Source organism: Halyomorpha halys, unplaced genomic scaffold, assembly GCF_000696795.3.
Source record: "Halyomorpha halys isolate HHAL.00 unplaced genomic scaffold, Hhal_1.1 Scaffold343.1, whole genome shotgun sequence".
Taxonomy (NCBI): Eukaryota; Metazoa; Arthropoda; class Insecta; order Hemiptera; family Pentatomidae; genus Halyomorpha; species Halyomorpha halys.
In genome coordinates, this window is record NW_027109758.1 from 79,955 (window position 1) to 96,330 (window position 16,376).

The window sequence follows — 16,376 nt, forward strand, 5'->3', positions numbered from 1 at the left end:
AAAAAGTAACAAAAATAAAGAAAAACAAATAATATTATATAAATACAAAAAATATATATTAGCCAATATAATACGAGGTAATATTTTTTTTTACATTTAGGGTTGATACATTTTTTTTTGCTTTATTGGATTGGAGAGGATTAAAACGAAGTTTATGTTTGATCTATTAAAAAATCATAAATTTAAAATGAAACTTCATTACAAAAACAAAAAGTGGTAGGTACTAGAACATTTCGCTTTCAATTCACCAATTGACTGATTGCAAATACTAGTTACTGTTAAGGTAGTTAGATAATATCAGTAATGAGAAGCATGTAATTGAACAAAATCAAAGCCATATAAATATATATATATATATTTTTTTAAATCTAACGTTTTATGATTTAATAAAATTAATAATATACCTTAAACAGAGTTGCAGAGGAAAAGGTGTACACTAAGTCTTATATGGATGTCATTAGGAATTTTCATCACCGCACGAAAGGGAAGATTTTGCAACGTCCTCCAGAAGACCTTGTGGTACCGCTAACAGAGCGTTTCAGTCAATGGCAGAACATGGACGAGGAATGAAGCAATGGGAGATAGCTTGATAAATTATTGATATCCGCCCAATTTATCTTTACAAGATAAGTACGGCCTTAAAGACTGTGCCAGACCGTAAAAGTATTCGTTGGGAAAGAAAAAAAGATAAACGAAATACCACTGATTTGGTAAAACAAACAATAAAACAACCATTATGTACGTTTACTACAATCTAAGAGCATGAGTTATACCTATAAGTCTATAAAAAGTTAATAGACAAATGTAAGAACTTTTCATTCGGACAGAAAAAATAGCGGAAGGGCAGTTGACTCAATCAAGTTCTTTATAGGCCAAGCCACCGCAGTAAGATCCTGGATGAAACTGTAACTGTTTTACGTAACTAAGTCCATAGCATTCTGAGATGACAGAACAATACCCGCGTACAATTGCATATAAATGGACATGCCCCTATGGCCGGAGGAGTTATGACGCAAGAAGTAATGAACATTAAGTATTGAGGGAAAATCATATATCAACATTTTTTACTTTCACTTACCTAAGTTTGAAATATATAAAAATTTTGAATTCTGGTTTTTGACAGAAAGACACGTTTTGAGAGCCACGAATGTATTATACGCCTCGGATGTTACGGCAACTTTTCTTTAAAATTGACCAACTGGAAGTGCCACTTTATATAATCGATTTTACACATTTTTTATTCGATTTTCTCAAAATTAGCCCTTCCGATTTTGATTAAACTCAATCGGGGGGTACTTAATAACAGGTTAGGGCTTATCCTCTTTAGTCAGACAGTACTTCAATGATTGGTTTTCTTTTCCAAATGTTGTGTTCACCAATTTACTTAACTATGCTAATCCGGTGACGTGCAGAGTAATTAAGCATTAAATCAAATTAGAATTTCATCTGGTGCATTGCGGCTGTGAGATAGACCTTATAGATCAACACATGTTAATTATAATGAAATTCTTATTTATATGTAATAATGGAATTTATTTTGATAATTACTAGAAGGGCAGAGACCTTCTTGAAAGTTAATAATTCATTCATCTTTTTCTGCTTCTCATTGAAAATTACTAGAAGGGCAGAGACCTTCTTGAAAGTTTATAATTCATTCATCTTTTTCTGCTTCTCATTGAAAATTACTAAAAGGGCAGAGACCTTCTTGAAAGTTTATAGTTCATTCATCTTTTTCTGCTTCTCATTGAAAATTACTTATTCCAAGATCAGGGTCCAGCCGTTTTCCTATGAAGGCACCGCCGTACATCTGTTACTTGTTCGATAAGGTCACCTTTGGTGGCCTCAGAGCTACCAGAACTCCGTCCTCCGGCGAATTGTCCGTGGAACAGCAGTACAGAGGGCCAGAAACACTGCTATACGCCAAGAACTCCAGTTTCCCTCTGTACCGGAATATATAGGCCGAAGGAACATCAAATTCTTTGATGGGCTGAAGGCCTGTGCCAACCCGCTCTTCAGGGAAATCACCACTTCAACAAGACCTGGGAGGTGGCAAAGCATTGTACCCTTGATAGACGTTCGCCAAGGGAAGACTTCGCGCTCTGCAGCTTGAGGTCACCACACCACCACCATCAGCCGGAATGGTTCCTCCCCATTCTTTGTTACCTCCCGGCTATCATGCCACCTCTATTAACCCGCCTTCAGCGGACCTTGTGACTTGTCTTATAATGCCATACAGCAAACAAAAATGTATTGTTAAAATGTATATATTATATTATTGTATTGTATATATTATCATGTAAATGTATATATTAAAAACAATAAAGAGAGGTCAGAAAAAAAAAAACTGACGTGGTGGCTCCTTGACTTAGTGGTCCCAGAAGGATAACTTTGCGAATCACTAGCCTTTAAACTCTTCGTACTTTTACCCAGGGCAAGACTACTATTATTAATATTTATAACAATAGAATATTTATTTAATTATCATTAATTTCTTCTTACCCCAGTATTCACAATAAAAAGCAATTATATATTATACTTATATCTTCAACATATCGACTCCACTTACATAATTTACAAATAAAACAAATTATATGTAAATGAAACAGTGACAAATATAGATAATAAAAACATAAAATGGTACAAAATTAATAATAAAGGAATATGATTTCTCTTATTGGTTTTGTAGTTTATAGGTTAATTTTTACTATATTATATTATACCTGGAAAGGATAGAGTGAAATTTTTTAATATACAATGATAATGATAATTGAGTAGTGCTTTATATATAATAATAGGTGATAATATTTAATAATATTTTTAACATTGTTAATAATAAGTTTGTGATAAAAGCTGTTATAATAGATCATCCTTGAGGATGGACAGGTTGGCCATACATTGGTCGAAAATTTCATAATTAAAATGAATTAATAAAGAGCTGTTAAATTTTTGAAACTATAAAGGTATATTTTTATAATCGAATAATACAACGAGTCTCAAACAAGATATTAAAAATTTTAATTTAATAAACAAATTAAAAACATACTAACCACTAGGGATTAGAGATTTTTAAAAAAAATTATATTCTTAAAAAACAAAAAAAAACACAGATAATAAATTCATTTAAGTCAACATTCACTCAGAACTAAAGAAAAAATATTTAGTTGGGAGGTTTTGTAACTAAAGTCGCTATGTAATATTATTTGTAGTTTTAACTTTATTTAGTTTTATAAGACTCCCAAATGTTTATGTGTATTCCTTGTATTCTTCATAATTTATAAATTAATTCACCTTTTTCTACTCTACTCATATTTATTAGTTTTTATGGAAGACCGAAACCCAATTACACAATAAACACTTATTGCTCCTAGTTTTTTTTTTTTTTTTTTTTTTATCTGTTCCCAAAATATCAACCATTGATTTTATTTATTGTAAACTAATTCAATATAATTAAAAAAAAAAAAAAAAAACTCTTACTTGCCTGAAAGTAAATTTCAGTGAAATAATTCAAAAGAAAAAGGAGAGGATATAAGGATAAGTAATATTATAATTTAAAAAAGTAAGAATTATAATTAACGATGGACTATTACGTTAAAACATTAACAGTAGAAGTCAATAATCTATTAGCGTTAGGATAAGTAATTCACGAAAAGAATTTGTAACTTATACGGTGGAGTGGCTGTGCTCAAGGGCAATTTAACTAATATAAGTTTATTATATAATATGAGCTTATTATCAGTAAAAGTTTATTTATACTCGGCTTATCTATCACCCATGCAGATTATATCTAGTCCCTATCTACAGGAAACATCTCTATATACACTGATAGCGTATCTATGAGATATACCGATTAGAGATCCTTATTACGTGAAGATTATAATATATACATCGGGTACTGAAATGTCTTAATGGAACCATGGTCATACAGCCCATGGTCATATACCCCATGGTCCGACAGCCACTTAGCGATATATCCGATCAGAATAAGCAATCATCAGTCATGCATAGTTCCATTTGATTCGTATAGCTTTAACTGAGTAATTTCCTTCCTGTTTATCATAATACATTAAACCTGTACACCACAACGAACCAAGAAGATTCATTGTTTTAGAAGATACACAGTCAGCGTTTACATTCAAACGCTAAGGCAATCCCTTAATCCAATTAAAAGCCAGATACAAAATTTAAACAGGCTGGATATGGTCCAAGTCAATCTATAGCTGATGAATCAGAACAATTAAATTGTCTGCCCCAGAACAGACTCCGTCTGTTGTCTCCGTACCCGACCAATAGGAGCTATTCTACTTTCTTCTTCATAATTGAATACAATTCAATCACATAAAAGTCAGTAACTCTATAGTACAAGGGCCAAAGAGGAGAAAAGTTATCTCACTGTGCCCACATGCAGTTATCTCACCCCAATGTTTGATTATTTTTATGAAAACTATGTATAATTACTAGTAAAAAAAAATTAATTTTTTATTTGGAGCTCTAGATCTTAAAAAGTAGCCACAACACAAGAAAATCTAAGAGAACGTCATTTAAAGAGGAGTAAATTTGCTAAAATATGAGCCCTAAAAGAGTTATTTACGTTAAATAGTTCTGGAGACACAGCTTTTTAAAAAGCAACATTTCATAAAAATGTTAAACAGAATACACCGAAAAACCAGTAGTTAGTTAATTAATTTTGAGAAATCTATATCTTAAAAACCATATGACGGACAGATGTTTATTAGCACTCAAATCAAATCTAGTTTAATGGGCTATATAGTAATTTAATAAGTTCATCTTCGCAGAAGTAGTAGCTTTCATGATATTTGCTAAAATAAATTGATTTATAATTGTTCAGACAAATTTTCATGTGCCAAATATCTTAAAAATTACTACCCCTACGAAGATAGTGTCATAAACTACTTTATAGTAAGTCCTGGCAGAAATATGTACGTCTTATGGTCTCTAAAATAAAGTTTTTCATTACAACTACTATTCCTTCAAAGATAAATGTCATAAATTACCGTATAGTACATTACACTAGCTTTAATACGAGTGCTAATAGACATCTATACGTCACATAGTTCCTGAGATATAGATTTCTCAAAATAAATTCACTAACTACTAATCTTTCAGTACATTTTTATGAAATATTGCTTTTTAAAAACCTATATCTCGGTAACCATTAAACGTAAAGAACTCTATTAGGACTAACATTTCAGCAAATTTACTCTGCTTTAAATAGTGTCCCTTTATGTTTTCTAGTATTGTTTGTAATTTAAAAATGTTTTTTAACGTTTTGAAACAGCCGCCATTTTAAAATGTTGACTAGTAATTATACATAGTTTTCATTAAAGTAATCCAAAATAGGGGTGAAATAACTGCCCCTTCTTTTTCGTTTTTCTTCCCGGCTCTTGTACTATTATAAAAAAATATAATAAATTGTATTTTTGATGCTGATTATTTTATATACACTCCCAATAAAAAGAAATATATAAATTTAACGTTTTTTCTTTTAGTTTTAGAGACAAAATCGCGATTTACTTAATTTATAATAACAGAATTAGACACATGACTGCATAATTATAGAATGAGAATACTAGGACACTTATAATATTCTGATACTAAGACACTTATAATACTAGGACATTAAGATACTAATAATACAAGGATAACATATCCAATCCAAATGAAGACCGATTTTTTTTTAAGTATACGAACTCAGGAAACTTAATTCAACAGCTTCTAATATTAGAGAATTCATTGCTAATACTTCAATCACCTTAGCTAATGTGCAGCCCTGTGCGAATCTTTATAATGAAGTGTCCTCCATCCACCCAATAAACGTAACCTTGCCTTATCTGTGATTCATTTATTTTTTATTTCATTTGCAACAGAACACTCAATACAGTTTTAATTATTTTTCTTCTAGCGGACCTAAGGCAAATCTGAACGGTGTGGTCGAACCGCGTCTTACGACCACACCGTTCAGATTTGCCTTAGGTCCGGTCCTGAGTCTCGGAATCAAGCATTAGATGACTGAGAGAATCAAAAGTTACCTCAAGAAGACCTACAAAAGAGCCTTTATGATAGCAGAGCACCAGAATACCTGAGAGTATGCAGAATAGGTAAGAAACTGCAGCTAGTGCAGGAGCAAACTCTGTCAAGTTCAGGGAGAGCATCTCTTCAGAGCCACGTACCGATTAACATTCAATGGAGGGATTTCGAATGGTTGGAGGATTTTCATATGATATTACAAGGTCATATAGTGTTGATTATTGTTGAAAAATCATTCCTCACATATAAACATACGTGACACGAAGCCACACGTGTTTCGGATTACCTAAACACAACAGATATTCGCAACCTAGTGCAATAAATGTGGACCTTAATTCAATCGAGCATGTGAATTACAAACTTAAAAAGAAAGTTTAGTTGAGAGTTTCTTCAACGCTTGAAATGCTAATGACAGCTGCATTGGAGGAATGTGACGACTTAAAAGTTATTAAAAACCAGCATTTAAAGCAAAATTTTAAAAGTGCGGTGGGGGAATAGCTTCCACTTTGAGTTTCACTTTGGTTTCGAGCCGATTTCATCGGAGTGTTATGATTTTAGGCCTATTTTTTCTGCTTTTCTTACATATTATTATAGAATCGCTATTTGAAGTTGATTTACAACAACTACACGATACAGCGCGTGTCAGACACGACATGCGTCAAACGAATATATTCTAGTGTGTTTAACAAAAATTACTTAGAAATATAACACCGCCAGACAGTTCCTATTAAAAACTTTAATGATTATCCTCTGACAAGTGCCGTGTTGGATAGTATGAGAATACCGCAAAAATACACCAGGGAATATTGGTCTGACACACGCCGTATCTAAAACGAGCCATGTCGAGTTGAATAATGTAGAACATTCTCAAATATATACTACAGAATATTAATCTAACATATATCGCGTCGGATAATGTAATGATTTACTTAAAGAATATTTGTCTGAATTCGTATCGAATTAAGTAAAAAAAAACCTTTAAACATATAGTACAAGAGCCGGGAAGAAAAAAAGGGAGTTATCTCGCCCCAACTTTTTATTACTTTAATGAAAACTAGGTATAATTACTAGTCAAAATTGAGGAGTCTGCCAACTATAGGTAGGGGAATAAAAAATGGCGGCTGTTTTAGAACCTTAAATAAACATTAATTTTTCATTCGGATATCTTAAAAACTTCCAAAAACACTAGAAAATCTAAGAGAACATTATTTAAAGAAGAGTAAATTTGCTGAAATATTAGCCTTTAAAAAGCTATTTACGTCCAATTTTTCTCGAGATATACCTTTTTAAAAAGCAAAATTTCTTTAAAATCTACTGAAAGATTAGTAGTTAGTGTAATTATAGTTTAAATAACAAAAAGTTAATTTATTTTGAGAAATCTATATCTCAGGAACTATGAGACGCACATATGTCTGCCAACACTCAAAACAAAGGAAATTTAACTTACTAAAAATTAGTTTATGACACTTATTTTATGATATTCACATATGAATATAAATTTGGCAAATGAAAATTTGTCCGAACAACTATAAATCAATTTATTTTAGAAAATTTCATGAAAACTACTACTCCTACGAAGATAAACATCATAAACTACTTTATAGCTCATTAAACTAGCTTTAATTTGAGTGCTAATAGACATCTGTACGTAAATTGGTTTTTGAGATATAAATTTTTCAAAATAAATTCACTAACTACTGATCTTTCAGCACGTCCCATACAACATTTTTATAAATGCTTTTTAAAAAGCTATATCTCAAAAACTATTTAACGTAAATAACTCTATTAGAGCTCATATTTTAGCAAATTTACTCTTCTTTAAATGACGTTCTTTTAGATTTTCTTGTGTTGTTCCTACTTTTTAAGATTCAGAGCTCCAAATGAAAAATTAGTTTTTTTTTATCGCTTTGAAACAGCCGCCATTTTTTATTCCCCCTATATACCTATATTTGACAGACTCATCAATTTTGACTAGTAATTATACATATTTTTCAATAAAGTAATAAAAAATTGGGGTGAGATAACTGACTTTTTTCTCCTGTTGGGCTCTTGTACTAATACATTAAATAACTTTCTGAAACGCGCCGAGTAGCGTTGAATTTAAACTATTTTACCACGTATAATTTAAATGGGGGTAGTTTTATTAACAAGTATGTAGAAAAATATTTATTGGCAGATTACAATACTCCTCCCCTATCGGACAGTAGAGAACGTAATGTAGCTTAGCCATATCGTGCAGAATTGAGGTACAATCAGAACCTAAGAGAGGATGTTTAGTTGCGCAGACTACACATTAGCCACCACCGGGCAAGCCACCGTTGCACACTTGCATCCTTTAACGCTCTGTTTGCATTACCTCATTAAAACAGCAACTTTAAGATATAATCTAAATTTCGATGCACTTAGCCAGATGATATAACGAAATTAAATACCAGTTATATAACAGACGCGATCCGCGATGAACGGAGTAGAGCCATTATGAGAGAACGTCCGACGCTCATGAGAGAACGCTCATCATTCCGGCAGCCGTCGGTAAAAATGTGATATTTATGGAGGCGCAATTAGAGGCCATTTAAAGTAAATTTTTAGGTCTCGTTTGTAATAGCCGAAAGGAACATTCCGAAACAAGTTTAGATCGAACTCATAAGCCCTAAGGTGCGAATCAATCGATTATGTCTGTTCGCCTGACCTTTCAACAACATGTACATTCCACTTCCCCACGAATTCCTTCTAATTTACAGAACAAAATACTCGATAAAGCGACCATCAAAAGGAAAAAAATATAGCAATTTGCAAAATAAGCTTTGATCCGTCACGCACAAATTTTATTATCAACTTCAAATGTTATTAAAATAATAACCTTAATTTAATGAGAGTTTTTTTATTTCTTAAATAATAACATATTTTTAGGAATATACAAAAAAACTTAAATAAAAAAAAACTCCTAAATTGTTAAATATATATTATTATTTAAAAATAATATTTATTATTTATTTCTTGTTTCTTAAACTTTTAAGAAACATAAGTATACAAAATAAACACTCTTAAAAAAAAAATTCTGAAAGTCGTTATGTTATTATAATAATAGAAAAATAGCAGATAAATAATAGTTTTCCTAATCCACGTTAATTTTATCATTTGATGATAAGATTGATAATGCCATCCAGTTCCAGCATTTCTAGTTCATAATTTTTCAGATTCCTGGGCCTTACTTAAAAATTTCATAACATCGTGATTTATTGTTTGATCCTGAAGAAAAATCAGTTTTGCTTCATCCTCTATAAAATTATTCTAATTTTCATATAAAACAATAAACCAAATAGCCATTACAAGGAGTGGTCTCTACATCTTTGCCCACCACCGATCTTGTATACCCTTCCAACATGAGTCTATCTCGCTTCGTGTGCGGTTCCCTACTAAATCCAATTGAAAGTTACTATACAAGAAGTCTCCCGCTTCGATTTCATCTCGCCTCGTGAGCGCAGGGCCTTCGAGTTCGATCGAAATTTCTAGGTTCAAGGGGAGGCAGTTATTAGCAGTTAATGGTTGTACCGACTCACCCTTCAGAGTCCTTGTTGAATATTCATCATCTTAAAAGACACGATAAGAGACAAAATGAAGTCGCAGGCTAATTGTAAAACAAAATTTGAAATGCAATTCCCTTGTATGTATTTTCTACATATGTATTATTAATTGATTCTGAATTATTTTTTACCCAGTAAAAAAATAAAATAACATTAAATTAAATTTCAAAAAATAATTTTTGGGTTCAAAAAACAAAGAAATTAACTAATAATAATAATCTGGATTATCTCTCTAGGAAGTCTGGTGAATCAATTCTTTTAAAAAATTTTTTGATGTTAATCACTTCCATTTTTTTGAATGAATTATTTATTCATTATATTCTAGATATTTATAATGCATAAATATGGGACAGTGGTCCCGAAACGTTGTACAATATCATGAATAAATAATAAATAATTCATTCAAAAATGGAAGTGATTAACATCAAAAAATTTTTTAAAAGAATTGATTCACCAGACTTCCTAGAGAGATAATCCAGATTAGTTAATTTCTTCGTTTTTTTAATCCAAAAATTATTTTTTGAAATTTAATTTTAGAAGAAATTAACATTTAATTTACTTGGGAAGAATTATAAAATGATATTTTATGTGTTCTGTTATAAATAATAGCATTATAGAATAAAAAAATAAAAATATTAATTTTAAAAACAACTTAGCAAAGCAGGGATTGAGTAATATTGGCAGATATTTTAATATACGAGTCTCTCTCAGAAATCAAAAACCTTTTAATGACAAGGAATCATGCAAAGCTTCAAGAACTTAAATTTTATTATTAAAGGAGAGAAATCCGGAAAATAACCTTTAAAAAAATATTACTGAACTTTTTTTTGTGTGTGTAATTCACACCTTTTCCTAGACATAGACACTGACATATCGTTCAAGTACCGAAAAAGATTGGCAATCGACTTATTTTTAAATGTCATTTAGAGTTCAAAATGGCGACCACGAATCAATTTTATCTACCCACCGACAAATTGTTCTTTCACAATTCCAATCTTTCTTTGAAGGAGGAAAAACATTTACCATTTCAGTACCCTGATGGCTAGGTCACGAAGCCATTGGACCGAGTCTGGGATTCGATGTATTTACAAAATTCATTGAATTTTCAGCTTCTCCACTAGGCAGTTATGGAAGAATTTATTTAGATAGCATATCGAGGTTTATTGGCCCGTGGGTGTCAAAGAACAAAAAAAAACTGCAGGTTATCAGTTAATAAAAATCATTTTATTGCAATCCGAATTCTTTAATTACACGACACAAATAGAGTCAAATATAAAGACTAATGATTCACATTAAATTTAATTTGACACACTTCGTAAATTTAATTTGAATCGTAATATAAATTTTAATTAATCTTTTATTTAATTCGAAATTTATTTCAATGCTCTTTGATAAACAATATTTTTGGTGACTTTATTTGGTATAAGATAAAACGAATCCCTTGATTTTTCTACCATGGAATGTTGACTTTATAATCCTTGATGACTTTAATTCTCATTACTCTAATTTTCGTGATAAAAAATTCTTCAGTATAGCTGTTGATTACGAATTCCATCTTTCTTTCCAATTACTCTTAGAAAAAAAACATTTTTTTCAGTGGGATGAAAGCCATGAATTTTTTAGCAAGATTAATTTAATTACCTTTTTTATTTAACAATTATTTTTGTTCAGGGTATCGATCAAGAGCAACCGCACGTAGGGTTTAAATTGGCTAAATATACCATAGAATTGGACCACAAACGAAGTCGTTCAAAAGCTTAAAGCACACCCAAAGTAAAAGAGACTCAACGCAAAATGTTTGTCATTTTAAATTCAAATTTTTAAATCCAACGTTCGTAAAATCAGCATTCAGATCAGAGTATAAGAGAAACCAAAAAGACACAGTAGATATTTTAACAGATATGAGTGTTTAAGAAAAATCCCTTGAGGTTTTTATTTAAAACATAAAACAAAACAAACTCGGTCATCGTTTAAATGACAAATTTTAAAAAACTTCCTTCAAATTACCTTTTGTTTCGTTTATTTGAAATAAATAACCAGTCCTCATTACTAGCAATAATAAACAATAAGGAAGTAACTGAATAACTAGAGAAGATAAATAGAAAAATATAAATAGGAGTTCAAATTAGAAAAGGACGAGACCGCTCTATTCCTCCCAATTCCTAGCATATGAATACAATTTCGTTATAATTTTCTAAAATTGTTGTATTTATAGCAAGAAAAAAATTAATATTTTTCGTTCCCAACTCAAGAACTCTAAAAAATGAATTATTTTAGCAACAACAAATAAAACATTTTCGCCTTCCCTGGTCTTTCGATTTTTTCTTTATTTTTTTTTCTTTATGGTAATCTGCCTTATTAAAAAACAAAAATGAAATTACATATATAAGGCAAGTATATGACAATTTTTTTAATAAAATTGACTGACCAGAAATGCCACTTAACAGAATCGATTTTTTACTTTTATTTTGTTTTCAATTTTCTCAAAAACGGCACAAAGGATTATGTTTAAATTATATAAATCAACTTGTACTTAAATGTTCTGTAGTATCAGATAGTTCTCATCCTCGTTGAAATAGCTAACGAATAAATGACAATTTTTTTAAAAAAGCCTTTCTTTAAAGTACCTTTCTCGTTTATTTGGAATAAATAACTATTAATTTATTATAGATTTTTTTTTTCGAAAATCATGAAAATAGTTATATCTTAACAGGTTTCCACCAATCTACTCTAAAATTAGGAATGTTAGTATGCTGGTTGGTGAAACTTGAGTAATGCACATCTACCTTAAGGTGTTCCACCATGATTTCAACTTCATAGTCTTTAACGTTTTTAAAATATAGTGACCAATAAGTCAGTGAATGAGTGTTGCCAAAGCGTACAGCCTGATTGCATTATAGAAAAGATTAATATTTACAAAATCCAAAAGGTCCAAAGTTCAAGTACGATTTTTACCCAAATTTTGGCTTAAGCTATTATGGAGAAAAAAAATCATTTTAGAGACACTCCGCCATTTTTTATATACCAATATAACTTTTTCAAATTTATTTTTAGGTATAAATATTTCGAACTTACAGGGTAAACAAAGGTTAAGTGAGGGCATTTTACTTCCGATTTTATATTTGGTCATAACATTATCTGCATGATACAGGTTTGCTCGCAGTTAATAATAACCCTTTGATTGCATCCCTAACTCCCCAATCCCATATCACAGCCCTCGAAGAATGGTGTCGAAATTGGAGAATTAAAATAAATCCCAACAATTCACCATCATCCATCGTCGAAAACCTACCAACTATCCAACAGTATCATTTAACAATGTTGCTCTTACCCCTGTCGGACAGATCCACTGTGGACTGCAACTGAACAAACGTCGAACCACAAGACTGAAAAGACATGAAACTGCACGATTCCTACTATTACAGTACTTACTAGACAAACGGTCAAAACTTTCAATATATTACAAAATACTGATCTTCATCACTGTAATAAGGCCAATCTGGACATACGGAGTTGAGTTTAGGGGCTCCACTAAACCTTCGAATTCCTCTAGTACCCAATCCTTACAATCCAAAATCCTCAATGCTCCTTACTTTGTCACAAATAAAATCATACATAAAGACTTTAATGATTCATATGTAACCATCTAGCCCGAAACACAAACCATTCCTTCCATTACAAACTCCCTAACCACCCAAAGTTACTAGTTTCTAACCTTACTTCCTCTTCCATTCCTGACAATCCTCCGAGGCGCCTGAAAAGAAGATAGCTACGAGACTTACTAATGTAAAAACGTCATTAGAGTGCTACCATTGGGTAGTTTCTCTACAGGCCTGTATCACTCCATTATAAACTAAAATCAAATTTACTGGATGTATCATTATATAAAGTATTCTTTATCATCTATACCCACTGCCTTTTGCGGCTTAATTAAATGAATTGGAAATAAATCCAATACGACATATCACGGAGGAGCCGACAGATCCATAAATACGATTGCACAAGGGACCGGGCCCAGCGAGGCACTAACCCTGAAAGCGTTCATTATCATAGCTCCAGTTACGTCACAGATCACGAACCCATTCTATATACAACACACCGTCTCCTGTAGCAGGTTTCGTTAAATAATTTCTCCTTTTAGTTTTGTTTTCTTTTTCGGAGCTGCACGGAGAACCGGATCGAAAATATGAAACCATTTCCCAATTTGGAAATCTAAATGGGCTGTCTTCTCGAGCAAGTTTATTATAGCTAATTAAATAAAACAACTGATTGCGAAATCTACTACTGATTAATATCAGATAATATTTCGAAATCTAACTAGTATTTGAGTTCTGAACTCAGCTAACTTCAGTGTAAAGACAAATGTATCTATAATTTAATTTTTTTTTATATATACAGTATTTGCTTTTAGGGAGTAATCCTGAACAAATCAAACCTAGCTCCAATTATTGTTAAATCGTTTATCATTATTACAAGTATTACATTTTTTTTTCACAGTGAAATCTGAATTATTGTAATTGAAATCAGAGTTATTTAGATTCGGTACTACTTATTCTTTTTAACTTCATATTTTACTTCTTCAATTCTGTTATTTTACTTGCATATTTAATCAACTACCTAAACGTTTTCTTCCTCACTTTTTCATTGCTTTAATTTTCATTTTTTACATATATTTACTTACTAGAATTTCATATGTATATTATTTTCTCTTTTCTCCTTTCTCTCTCATAATTAAATCATACTGCTTTTATCCTCAAATAATACTTACATCCTACTTTTCTTTCAATCAGGAGCATAGCAAGGCCCTTCTGTACCCTTGGAGAATTAAAAAAATCTACTCCCTTCAATACCGGGGGGGTCTGATAATATTTTAGAATTTTTGTAAAATTGCACTATGCTTTAATATAAAACACTGTTATTATCAAAGAAAACCTCGATTTGAAAATGGTTAATTTTGAAAACGAAATTGATTTTGAACTTGGTTTCATGATTAATCTCGCCGAAGCTATGACATAGTTTCAAAGATTACTTATATATCCACATTATCTGCTATTTTCGTATTTTCTAGTTATTCTGTTTGCCTTAAATTCATTAAGCTTGTTATCTTGTTTTCTGTCCTTAGCTCTGATGTAGGCATGAAATCGGGCCGAATTATTGGCACTAATGAAATAAGTTTGACTTTTTTTTTCACTGACCGCACCACCAACTATCTCCCCCTCATATGACATCAACGATAAAAAACTAACGCATCATCCTAAATCATTATAAATAGCCTCCTAATAATAATGATATAAACTGACTTAGAATCGGCAACAATACAAAACGCTAAAAAAAAAAATTAAAGTCAGAGCAACCATTAAAAATTACCAACAACCATAAAAAGTAAATCATTCACAATAATGAATATTCAATTATAAAAACTACAACAAATTAAATAAATATAAAGCTAAAGTCATTTTATAAACACTATGAAATTATTATGTTACACTATAATGGTAATATTTTTTAATCAATTTACCAACAATACTTTGAAGCCTCAGAAATTAAATAATGATATAAATAATTGGTAATAAGTATTTGAAGCAACCCTTGAGGAGATAATTGACGTCCAAAAATAACCTTCCACCTCAATTTTGTGGTAGTTTCGTTACTTATTGTTTGTGTTAATGAGCCTGATAGCTGAGCGGACTGGGGTTAGGATCCCAGAATTTGTTCAGAAGATTGTGAGTTCGATTCCCACCTAGTTCGGTCAATATTTATTTCGCGGTGGTCCCAATAAAAATTGACATTCCCACTCTAAACCTTTATAGGTCCTTAATGGATGATTTGACCCAAAAAAAAAATAATACAATGTTTTCAGTAAGAATGTTTATTTTTTTATTCCATGTGAATTTTATTCTGCAAAATATCCTTCCTACTACTTCCTCACTTTACAAGTAATGTTTCTTTTCCAACGTCTTGGGGCTCTCGGTCCATCTTCAGGACGATCCATCTTTAAGTAGTTACAGAGTACATCCATACTAAATAATTTGCCACAAATTAGATGTTTTGAAATATATATTACTTTCATATTTCATTTTCATCATCACACTGATGAAATATAAAAGGAGTATACATTAAAATAACTAATTTATTACAAAGTATATAGGACTATATAACAACTAGAAAAATGGATCTCCTGAAGACAGGAATAGAGCCCCGAAACTTCGATAAATGAACATCGTGAGTGAAGTAGGAAAGTTCTAGATATTTTCACAATAAAAGTTACATCAAATAATTAATGGGTCAGTAAGGATGATTTCATAATAATGAATAAATTTAAAAACCAATTTCTAAAATATTCTTACATTAATTGAAATAACAATCGCCTTAGAAATTAGCACACGCAATTGACGAAAGAAGATAAAACTAACATTTTAAGTTAAAACCCAAATCCAATATGGTGCGTGTTTCAAAAAGCAGCTGCCTGCTTATATAGAACAGTGGTTCCCAACATTTTTCATCGCGGAAAATTTTAATTATCGGCCTAAGTGACCTACGAGTAGTAAATGTGCCAGAGACAAGGAGATTTTTTTTTCAAACCTCTTTATTATTTATATGGTTACAGAATACATAATAATATAATGCAATACAAGGTGACATTTTTTTTTTTTTTTTTTTTTTTTCTGACCTCCTAGAAAAATTAAAACAATAAATTAATTATATACATAGAGATGAGTGTACATCTTGGATTTCCATCGTGGCATT